Genomic DNA, 13,042 nt, shown 5'->3' with positions numbered 1-13,042 from the left:
CAGGATCAAACAATAAACACCAGATATTACAGCAAGCATATTATTAAAGATCCCAATACCACAACAGATAAATGCAGACTTTGCAAACAACAAATAGAAACAGTAGATCACATCACAAGTGGATGTACAATACTAGCAAATACAGAATACCCCAGAAGACATGACAATGTAGCAAAAATAATACATCAACAGCTTGCCTTACAACATAAACTTATAAAACAACACGTTCCCACATACAAGTATGCACCACAAAGTGTACTGGAGAATGATGAATTCAAATTATACTGGAACAGAACCATTACAACAGATAAAACAACACCACATAACAAACCTGACATCATAATCACCAATAAAAAGAAGAAATTAACACAACTAATCGAAATATCCATACCCAATACAACAAATATACAAAAGAAAACAGGAGAAAAAATTGAAAAATACATCCAACTGGCTGAGGAAGTCAAGGACATGTGGCATCAGAATAAAGTTGACATCATACCAATTATACTATCAACTACAGGAGTCATACCACACAATATCCACCATTACATCAATACAATACAGCTACATCCAAACTTATATATACAATTACAGAAATCCGTAATTATTGATACATGTTCAATTACCCGAAAGTTCCTAAATGCAATATAACATATACCGTACAGTTAAAAGGAAGTGACGCTTGATCAAGGTCCGCGTCACGTCCCATTTTTAACCAGACTTAACGTCTGAGAAAGTAAAGAAATAATAATAAAGTACAGATTCTACATCCACATAAGAATAAACGACACGGTTTGTAGAGTTGGACGTATGCATTACAATTTAGCAAATACAGATTACATGAAAGATTTAAAAAATTAATATGTCGTATTTTGGTTGCCTGTAGATGAAATACGTAACTCCCACAACAAAGCAAGGACAACGTGCATAATTATAAAAAGAAAGACTGGGAAATGAATGGATTGTGTGGCTAATACATAAATATTATGAGAGCATGGTATAAAATAATAGTGTTCTTAAGACCTTCAACAATCATTGTTTGACATGAAAGAGAAAACAGGGTGCAAAGGTTTCGTGAAAGAGGCTATAGGCACTTCATAGAAACCTCGATCCATGAAAATCACTCATCTGTGTATTACTGATTTCACAGTTTCTAAAGTCAAACTGACAAAGAAATCATAAACAAAAAATCCAGAGGGTAAAATTTAATAACTAAATGACATCACTCAAACACTCCTATGAGATTCCATGTGCACTGTAGCAGGGTGTCATATACTCAAGTAAGATCGAGTTTGACAAGAAATATTCAGGGCTAGGAACAAGCGAGGGAGGTAACACAATTGTTAGTACTTTAGACTCATATTTAGGAAGCCGACTGTTCAAATCCCCGGCCAGCCACCGAGGTTTAAGTTCTCCACTATTTCTCTAAATTGCTCCAGGGGATAAGCTGGAATGGATCATTTGTGAAGGGTGCAGGCAATTTCCTTCTTCATTATTCCCTACTCCAAGCGTCTTGCTCTGTCTCTGAGTGATTTCACTGTCGATGGGTCGTTAAATTTTCCTTCATTGCTCCCGGTCTCATGATGGTTTTGTAGTTTCCACATTAGTATTATATGAATACATCTCAGTCCAGTACCTGCCTTCTCTACAACAGTTCAATAGCTCTTTCTATTCTTTGTAGTCGCTTTGGACATGTAGTCCTGGATACTTTTTTTTGCAATGTATAGCCAGTTTCTCTTGTCACTGTAAGTTCTACAAGCCACTATCAGGAAACGATTACTATGACAATCAAAACTGGTTAGACAATGCAACAATTTGATTTTGCTGCTTTAATATCTAAAATCCTAGGTTATAACAACATAATAACAATAGAATCAAGCCACTGCAAACTTTTGATTAATTAATTCATTTTTCTTTGGCCACATTCGATTACATTATACATGGTATCGCAAACCTTTTGAGTCAAACTGAAACAGGTGATAGTGGGCTTCAACATATTGAACTGAGATAGGGAACCAATGGTCGGAAATGCACAATTATTGTCTTACTGGTGTACTCAGTGTACACTACTTAAAAACAATGTAGCTCATAGTAATTGTCCAAAGCCACAAGCACCAGTCTCAAAGAATGTATTGCAATCGTGTATGCAGACTGTACCCCTTGTTGTCCACGAAAGAATGTGGTTTCAACACAACAGTGTACCATCCAACTTCGATATTAATGTCCACAAGCAGCTGAACAATATGTAGCCTCATCACTGGATTAGAAGTGGAGGTGCTGTCCTGTGACCAGCGCTATCACCAGATCTCACACCTCTGGACTTTTTCCTCTGGGGTTACATCAAGACATTGGCGTATGAAACCCCTGGAGAAACTGGTTGAACACCTGCCGACAAGGTTCCTAGCTGCCTGTCTGCTGGTGCAAACAGACAAAAGGGATCTTTGAGAGAGTGTGACAGAACTTCATGCGCAATTGCCATCCATGCACTGAGACTAGTGGCCGCCACTTCGTTCAGTTACTATGAGCTATGTTGTTGTTATGCAGTGTACACTGTGTACATCCGTAACTAATTAAATATGCATTCCCGACCATTGGTTCCCTGTCTCAGCAAAACTGGTGTGGACTCACAGTCACCTATTTCCAGAAACATAGGAGATATTAAGTTTCTTTTGGCTAATGCATCTATAATAGATTCTACTAAGCATGAGCTAGCTGTTTCTGCAGATTTCCCTTTTGGAAGCCATGTTGTGCAATTCTCAGAATACCATGTTTTCTCTATGAAGATAAACCAATCTACTATGCATAAGCATCTCCAACATTTTTGAGAAAATATATATTGTTCTGTAGTCATTTGGGTCACATTTTTTGCATATCTTGTATGCTGGCATCACTTTGTTTATGTCTAATTTATATGGAAGTAATTCTTCTGATAATTATCAGTTTACTATATTCAAAAGTAGTTTAATTATTTCCTGATAAACATGCTCTAGTAGTGTATGTATCCCAATTCTGGGTCAAAGAGTACATTCCTTAAAAATTCCCTAATATAAACTAAAATTCTAGCTTTGTTGTTTCCCACATTTAAGAATTTATCTGTATTAAAGATATCAATTAAAATTTAATATTAAAAAAACTAAGTTTAAAAAATACAAAATTTCTCAAATTTATTCAAACCCAATAACAGGAAGCAAACGATATTTTATTTTGCTTTTTACTTCAATATATAAAATATAATCCAACAATTTTCACTAATTTATCATGGTCTTCTGAAAGGATTTTAGTATAGCGATCTGGAATAGTAACTTTATATTTATCATCTAAAAGTAATAAAACTTTCAGCTTTTCAAATACTTTAAGATTTAGCTTTTTCAGTTCTGTTAATTTGGTGAACACTTCTCCATAACCATTGTTGTAACTGAAACTTCCTGGCACATTAATCTGTGTGCTGGAACAGGACTTGATGGTTCAAATGGCTCTGAGCACTATGGGACTTAACAGCTGTGGTCATCAGTCCCCTAGAACTTAGAACTACTTAAACCTAACTAACCTAAGGACATCACACACATCCATGCCCGAGGCAGGATTCGAACCTGCGACCATAGTGGTCACGCGGCTCCAGACTGTAGCGCCCAGAACTACACGGCCACTCCGGCCGGCAACAAGACTTGATCTCGGGACATTTGCATTGTGTGAGCAAATACTCTACCAACTGAGCTACCCAAGTACGACTCACGACCCATCCTCACAGCTTTACTACCACCAACACCTCGTCTCCTACCTTCCAAATTTCACAGAAGCTCTCCTGGAACCTTGCAGAAATAGAACTCCTGGAAGAAAGGAAATAGCAGAGGCATGGCTTATCCACAGTATGCAGGATGTTTCCAGAAGAGATTTTCACTCTGCAGTGGAGTGTGCACTGATATGTAACTTCCTGGCGGATTAAAACTGTCGAGTCTCGGTTCGGTACACAGTTTCAATCTGCCAGAAAGTTTCACATCAGTGCCCACTCTGCTGCAGAGTGAAAATCTCATTCTTATTACTATAACTCTTAAGTTTACTTACTAGATTTTCAATGGTACCAGTACCGGTCATATTCATTCTGTGTTGCTTTTATTCACAGAGAAAAAAATTATATTTTCAATTGTTTTGATTGTGAAAATTTTACAAATTTTAAAATAAATTTTTCAAATTGAAAATTTTAAATTTTGTAAATATAAAATTGTTGAAACCAAACATTTAAAATATTTCGAAAATTTTATTCATAAATCTCATAATTTTTGAAAATGTAAATTTTTCAGTTTTTCTTTTGTCTATCTTTCTGGAAATACTTGAAAACGAAATGTAATGAATTTTACAATCAAATATAACTTTTTCTAATATTTTATTCACTTACCTAATTAAAATTTTTCAGTAAGTATTCTGTGTTGTAAATCATAAGTTAAATTCCTTTCCACCATATTTAATTATGTATGCAATGATATCATATGGTATATTTTCATTAGAATGCAAATAATGTTAACCTTTTTTGAGTATACATATTTATTAGACATGAGAATTTTGAAGCAAGCTGAATAAATTTACATTTACATTGCTATTTAATTGAGTTATTGTTTAAAAATCTCAGAAGTACTATAAAGTTTCAAAATATTATTCGATTCATCAAGAATACATTATTTTTTAGGAAAAATTTCATTTCTTCCATTCTTTACACAAATATTCTGTAATTTAACATGATTCAATAAAGATGAATTATTTCAATGGTAAGTCGTATCAGATGCAGAAAAAGTATAATAATTAGTAGTTCCAAGTTCTAAATTTCTTCTTGTGTTTAATCCAGAAATTTCAACTGTTGTAGTTCATGAAAGAAACTGCAATTTTAGAATTTATGAATCTTTCTTGTTCTAGTTCAAGTGAATATTCTCGTTAATATTTAACAACAGAAACAAGAATTCCATACCTTTTACAACAATTTTACCTTCATTTAGAAGTGTATTATTGTCATTATTAGTATCCCAATGTAGAACAGAGTCCTCCTGATGTTTTCTTGAACTCCAAGTGAAAATTGCTGTTAAATGTCTTTCCCAAATTATTTCTTTAAAAACTTTAAAAATTTTCCAAGTTGTTCTAATGGAGCACTTACTTCATTTTGTTTGATTTTAATTTGTCATTGTTAAGAATATGGTCTTCCACAGTGAATTCATTTGATGGAGATGAAGACATTGAAAAAGAGTCGATGAAAAAAAGAAATGGATATTCGATTCTAGAAAAAATATTGCCCCCTTTTTTTAATTTTAATAACATCAGGCAAATATAACACATAATTATCAAATAGTATAATATTCTATTTAACAGCATAAACTGAAAAATCTGTTCCACCTGCATGAATATCAAATATCGTGTAAAGTTATGAATAGTTAGTATGAGTCCAACCATCAGCAGCATTAATATTAATATTCTGTTTCTTCGTTAGGAAGTTGTTTTCTCTTTTACAGGAAATGAGTAAAATTGTAATTCTCAGTCTTCTTCATGATTTATTAACAAACAAAATTACTTGTTAATTTTTAAAATGGTTATTACCCAAGAACCACTAAGTCAATCAATTTATCTTTTTCATAAGCAAAGTAATTTTTAAATTCTGAATAGAACCGAAATCTGGAATATTTAAAGGATAATTTGGTTCATACATTATTCGTCCTCCATATCGAGCATTTGATTTACTGAGGAAATAACAATAGTCTCTCTATGAAAACAATCATTATGTTTAACAAACATTCCATCAGCTAAATTAAAATTAACATTTATTAATACAAATGAAATAAATTTAGAAACAATATTAGCAACTATTTTTTTATTAGACTCAATAATCTGATTAATAAACCCTAAAATTCAACCAAAACAATCCTCTTTATTCATAAATAATTTAACATCACTTTCGATAATAACTCTATTTAAAATTATATCTTGTTTAATGTGGATATTTGGGGTTTTCGATTAAATGAATTTTTACAAAAATTTCAAACTATATTGACCAACATGAATATCTATCGTTTCTTTGTTAGTGTATACTTTATCATTTTTGATATAATATTTGGGGTTAAAAAAGTTGTATAAAGAACAAACTTGTGAAACATTTTTTAAGTTTCTCTTACTCTAATACCTAATGATTTTATAAGAACAGAACAATTTTCACTCAATTGAAATGTTCAACTCTTTTACAATACTAAAATTTATGTAAATAAATGAAATATACAAGAATTCGATTATAGAAATTAAAAGATAATCATTGCAAACATTTATCAAATTTTATTCGATATTCGATACTAGGACCAATCAGTTGAGGAAAAGGAACTCTAATAATTTTTAAATATATTCTAACTCCTTGATGGTTACATTTGAATAAAATCTTCATAACAATAAAAGTTTTGGTAATCCAAAACAACAACAATTTATGAAAAACGTGAAATAATAGAAGCAAAAAATAATGAAAATTTTCTACTTTTATTATAAATTATCATGAAATTAATGCAATAAAAGAATGAAAATATAGTTCAGTTGCAGTTTTTGATGATATAATTTTTGAAAATCAATGTATACTTAGAGAATATTTTTCTAGAGGCAGAAATAAAGCAATAGATAGTTTTTATTAATATCAGATTTATTCAAAAATAGCACAACAATTTGTTGAAGACACACTAAATTCTTAAATATTATCATTGAAGATAACAGAAATTAAAATCATATTCATCATGGATTTTTTGCTGATGATTTAAAAATCGATGATTTTATACAACTATGTTGTAAATATTGGAATATAAATTAATTGGGATTTATAATAAAAAATAGGATAAGAAAAATTAATAATGGTGAATACAGAGAAACGTTAAGTACTTTTGAACATAAAATGACAATATTAAACACAAATGTTGAACATAAATCTTAGCATAAACGTTAAACATTAACGATGAATGTAAATGTCAAACATAATAAATGAATAAAAGGTTCAGAAGTAAAATTAGAATGATTATTGTTTGTAATCCATAATAAAACTCTTGTAAATATGGTCCAGATGTAGTCACACTACTAGACAAAATAAAAGAACAACTAAAAGAGGTGTTTAAAGAATAAATTACTAAAATTTTTAAAACGAGCTTCAGGATGTTACCGATACAATTGACCAAGTTAAGCAAGTAATCGAAGGATCAGGTGATAATGAGTTAAAAGCAACTGAAGAAAGTTGACAAACAGATGGCTCCTTATACTCTACATTACTTAGAAGAATTTATCGATATTATAAGAACTAAACAATATGAGCATCATAAAAGCGATTATACATTAAGTGAATCAGAGGTAAATAATTAGAAGAGAATTATGAAAAAGAAAGACAAAAAATTAAGAGCCAATATGTTAAAAACAATTATAAGCAGAAAAACTTAAAATTTATAAGACATAGTGAATATACAACTTTTGTATTAATACCTGTAGAACAATTTAAATATGTTGATAAAAGACCATTTAAATTCCACTATGGTCAAATAACTATAAATAATAAAGAATATGTAGTTAGAGATGGATAACTAAATTTTTTAACTAAAAAAGTTACTATGGATGATTTAGGTGGCTAATTTTACTGTGTTGAATTACAAAATAATGCTAGAATTTTATTCTTCTCAAATGCTGTATATCCTGAAAATAATCCAAATAAAATAAAATAAAGTAAAGCATATAAATATAATAATTTGATGGAAACAATTGTTGAAGATTAATTTCCTAGTTTTTAGAGAAGGTATCTTAACTATTCATTTCAAAAAGTTGGTGAAGGTTCAGTAATGAAATATACAGAAAAAACAGTTGATTATATTTGGATGATTGATGTTTGACAATTGATTGATAGTATAACGGTAATTCATAAGTAAGAATCAGCTGGAAATAAAAATTAACATAAGAAAGACTTGGTAAACTTCAAATGTTTTCGAACAAATTAAGTGATTCTATTATTAATGATCCAAAAGAAAGTCCTTATTTAATTAGATTTTAGAATAATTTACCACACACATTTTAGAAAAAGTGAAAAATTTGGTAGATGTTTAGATAATACATTAATCAAAAAACTGCCACTATAATTACATTTTCCTGGATATATTTATTGTTGCCCTGGAACAAAATTAGAAGAATGGTTACCCGGAAGTGATAAAGAAATTAAATCATTAGATGAAGACTATGAAAAACATATTATTACTTACAAAAATAACATAATGTAGAAAAAAGACATGATCAGATAAACAACTTCAATTAATTGCAAAACAAAAAATGTATTCAAACGATTCTCAGGTAGTAAAAAATTAGCAGTAACAGCTGTTAGAGGAATAATTTATGAAAAAAGAAAATTAGGAAGTGGTGTAAATGTTGATGATAAAGGATGGGATTCATAAAAGGGTTCTTTATTGATTTTTAATACACGTAAATGAATAACTTTAGTGTTGTTTATACTAAACTTCCAAATGGTGATATAATTCAATTACAGTGAAAATGCGTAATGGAGATTAAATAGTACTGAACCACTTTTAATTGATGATAAAAAAGGCATAAAAACCAGTGGAAATTTAGTTATTAGGTAAAATATTCTAGTTACGAGAAAATTATTCAATATTAAATGAAAAAAAGAAATAGAACACGGAGATGGATTTTTAATATTACTATTGTCCACTTTACCATCTTTATTAGGTTCTAGCTCACCATCTGCAGCTGTTGCAAATACAGTTATAAATAAAAAAGTGATAAGGAAATAGAAGATCAATGTAATTTAGATATAGAAAAGAGAGGAAGTTGAATCAAAAGCGGAAAAAATTTCATAGAAATGATCACATAATTTAGTTATTCTTTATGTGATTTTGACATAAAAAAACCACTCCATCTACAGGCCATAAGTGGCCCATCGGGACCATCCAACCACCATGTCATCCTCAGAGGAGGATGCGGATAGGAGGGGCATGGGTTCAGCACACCGCTCTCCTGATCGTTATGATGATTATCCTGACCGAAGCCGCTACTGTTCAGTCGAGTAGCTCCTCAATTAACATCTCGGGGCTGAGTCCACCTCCAAAAATTGCAATAGCATATGGCAGCCTGTATGGTCACCCATCCGAGTGCCGACCACGCACAACAGTTTCTAGTATGATAAAAAAATTATTACTATTGTTAGGTTAAATACATTTCAATTCTATCAATTTAAATCTGTGTTTCATACTAGAATGTCGTGTTCCCAGTTTGGCACAGCTTTGCCACAGGAGACACGAAAGCGGTCGAAGACGTCTGTCTTCCGGTCGGCTCCTGATCATTGTCAGAAGGAGGCTAGTTTTTGATTACGCAAAGACTTCTATTACTTGGAAAAGAACAACCCGGATTTCTTTACGTAATCAGTATGAATTTTATAATTGCCTAAGGGACCTTTGACAATGAACAGTAAAAAAAAATGCATTTGCAAATGAAATCATTAATAAATGGGGCTGCTATGAGTTGTATAGAAGACAAGGTGCGGCCTTCCGTACACGACCAGGATGCCGCAGTATTCTCTGCTGTAGTAAAGGCTGTTTGACATTTATAAAAATAATATGGCATAGAGGTTAAAAAAGTATAAAGGAAAAGAACAGAATAAGAAATCTGGTAAACACTAAATATATTCTAATAATTCTCACAAGGAATTAGAGCTACTTTATAGACAGCATAACTTACATAAGTAATTATCTAACTCTATGGTGCGATCAGATTTCAGCCTGTCCTGTACTAGCTACTATATTCACGTTTTTATCACAAATTACAGTCACTTTTCTCCTTCGTTAAAGACAATTCTTGCACTGTTCAACACCTCCGATAACAATAGTTTGCCGATTTACAGTTTCGAACATAAATTACTTGAATGTTATTAATTAATAATGTTGTCTGCACGCTGGCAATACCGCTCACTTATTTTTTTTTTAGCTTAAGGTCGACGTTCTTCTACGTTTTCACATTACAAGCAGAAGTACATTATAAAAATCTGAAGATCTACCAAAATTTTTTTTTACTGTCATCTTTTATTTAGATCGAAGCGGAACGTCGTTCAGCTTCTGTTAAAATGTTTCTTTGACTGCGCAATTGATGTATTAGCGTCCGCGCTAGATGCGCATCTTTACAGTAATGTTAATTATATAAAATAAATGTCTTTCATGTTAATTATATAAAATAAATGTCTTTCAAAGAATATGTCTCGTAAGTTGATCATTTAATATACAGATAGTTGAATGCCTTTCCAAGGGTACTCAAAGTTTTCATAGGACGGAAATACCAATAATATTACATCGCTTCCCACGTGAGGAGTAATGAGTCTGAAAGATCGTTACGACTCACGCGCAATCGGAATATTATTGGATTCACGTACTTAGTGAATGAAGTATTTAAGGATCTCTCCTTGTAGGGAGCAAAACAAACATGACATAAGGCACATAGAGTTATATACGTTTCACACTAAGTCGTCCAAACTAATCACAGTTGCTTGATCATTAACAAACTTGGTTGTAGCCTGATGCCATCATAAGTGTTCAAGGATTTAACATAGGTTCCTTTTCTGCGTGTTCTCAAGAATTACTCTCATTCAGTCAATTGAAACATTGAAATACTAACATAGATACCAGTACAAATTAAATACACATACAGATACATATATACATAAATATTGACAAGAAGAAAAAAAAATCCTATTACAGTATTGGTGCATTTCCGCCAATTGTGAACAGAACATAAAGCTTTTATCAGTCTTTCTCATAGCGACGCCACTCTTCACTTTGTAGTTGGAGTATTTCCTACGACTCGGATGATTTTCACAGGGGAATTCTTTCATCACCTGTCACTTTTCACTGCACTAAAACTGGGGATCACCTTTTCACACTCTGGTGGAAAAAACTGGGGATTTCACTATGTGAAGGGGGAAGTGATATTTCTTGACTTGACGATCCATCGGGTCATGTCGGGAATCAGGAAACTTGATGACTTGTTCAATGACGAATGAGTCAGTTTGGTGGCTGTCTTAATCTCATTCCATTTCATGTTTCAGCACATGAAAATACAGAAAAAAAATCTGTATTAGGACTTGGTCATTAACTAGCATCTTAATCTAAGGGAATACAGAGTAAGAATTTAAGACAATAAAAACTACTACATAGACTATATACATATACACTATATATTATTCATATTTTGTGTCTAGGTTTTATATTCTTTCGTTAGCAAATATTAGCAAAACACGTTTCGTCTTGTACAGGCCTTTCTTAAGCAATGTATTTAGTAATATTGCCGTAGCAATTTTCATAGTTAAGGAAAAGTCATCATTAGTGTCCTTTTAATGTAAATATAGTAAAATCGTGCGTAGTTTATCAACGTTTTATTGTTTTTATGTCTATTTTCATCTCAAATCTGGAGCACGCTCGCGCCCGTTGTGGAGAGGAATGCTTATTGTTGAGTACGGGCCGGCGAGCAGTCATTGAATGTTGCCACAGTGCTTCACAGTCACGTGGTAACGAACTGGCGGTTTGACAGCGTTGGCAGTCCACGTCCTGCACGAGGCAGATAGTTCAGTGGTTACCAACCCTTCTTTTTTTTAAACTTGTGCATTTAGTTGAATCGTGGGTACTGGAGCAGCCCGTCAAGGCGACATGGTCAACCTGGACGGCAAATTGACTGCACCAGCGACGAAGAACAGTCATCGATGAAACTGACTACTGTCACCTATTTCAGTGAGTACAATAGCTTGTCTATTCTTTGACTGATAGTCACTGTATCGTCGTTGCAACGTGAGAATACTTGTAATGCTACTTCACACGTGGAACATCACTCGTGTCCATAAGTTTACTACAGTTTTGATTCACACAAGAGATAACTAGTTTTCGTGTCCATACCTGTGTCAAATTACGATTTTACACACGTGTCCATCATTTTGTCACTGAGTCACACGCATCAATCCATACGTGTCCATTTAGGTGTCTTTATACTACAGAGCAGTACAGTTAATGCTAAAATTACTTATCATGAAAGGATCATTTACAAAATACACATAGTTTTTTATATTACTGTCCAAGACGTAACGAGAAAACATGTTTGCTATTATGAATGGTGCTTCTGAAGCACGTTAGATTTTATATATATTTAAATCTGATTCTTTTCCTTTTCTTATTGTTCTATAACAGAACCATTTTTTTTTTTGCTTTTTGTTCATTTATTCGGTTACATCAATAATCAGTCAAATATACCCTCTTTGGCGTGCCGATCAGTTCACGTTCAAAACTTCATCTAACAGAAATCGGGAAAATTATTCATATTTCCTAGGATGCTTTTGCGCGCAGCAAATCAGATTTACACCACGTTTCGATAAGTAACTGCAGATACGCATTAACCAACAAGCCACGATCGTCGATACACACAATATACACACGTCAAGTCTTTTGAACCAATTTCCAAATTTCTTCCCCTACCGGGTAGGGTAGAAAGGTAAAAATGCTAAAGAAGAAAAATACAATAGGATAGTGCAAGGAAATGAAAGATACGAAGATAGATAATAGGTGAAATAATCAGTTAAGCAAATTCATTCTTCGGCTCCACCGTTTTTAGTGTCATCCACGTGGCATAACTTGACTTCAGTATTAAAATGTCGCACAAATCCGCTTCCAAAGCATCTTCAAATATATCTCAAAATCACAGCATGCGGACATAGCAGAAGAATATAAGCAGATTATCTCAGTCCTCAACTAGGTGCCTTAATATCGAAGGTTTCTGTATAATACTCGTGACATAGGAATAGTCTCTCTAAGTTTCTCCAATACAGGACCTAGTTATTATTATAAATGCAAATTTCTTAACTGGTTGACTCATAGTAATAAATAAATTAAAGTTGCTCTCCAGTTGCAGGTACCATTATTCATTTCTTTGTACATTAACTATATGTTGCTGCTTATACTCGGTGTAATCTACAGATTAGAGTGTATCAGTTTTGCATCGTACATGGTTCTAGTGACTT

This window comes from Schistocerca serialis, chromosome 3 (genome assembly GCF_023864345.2).
Source record: "Schistocerca serialis cubense isolate TAMUIC-IGC-003099 chromosome 3, iqSchSeri2.2, whole genome shotgun sequence".
Classification (NCBI taxonomy): Eukaryota; Metazoa; Arthropoda; class Insecta; order Orthoptera; family Acrididae; genus Schistocerca; species Schistocerca serialis.
This window is presented reverse-complemented; position numbering follows the sequence as displayed.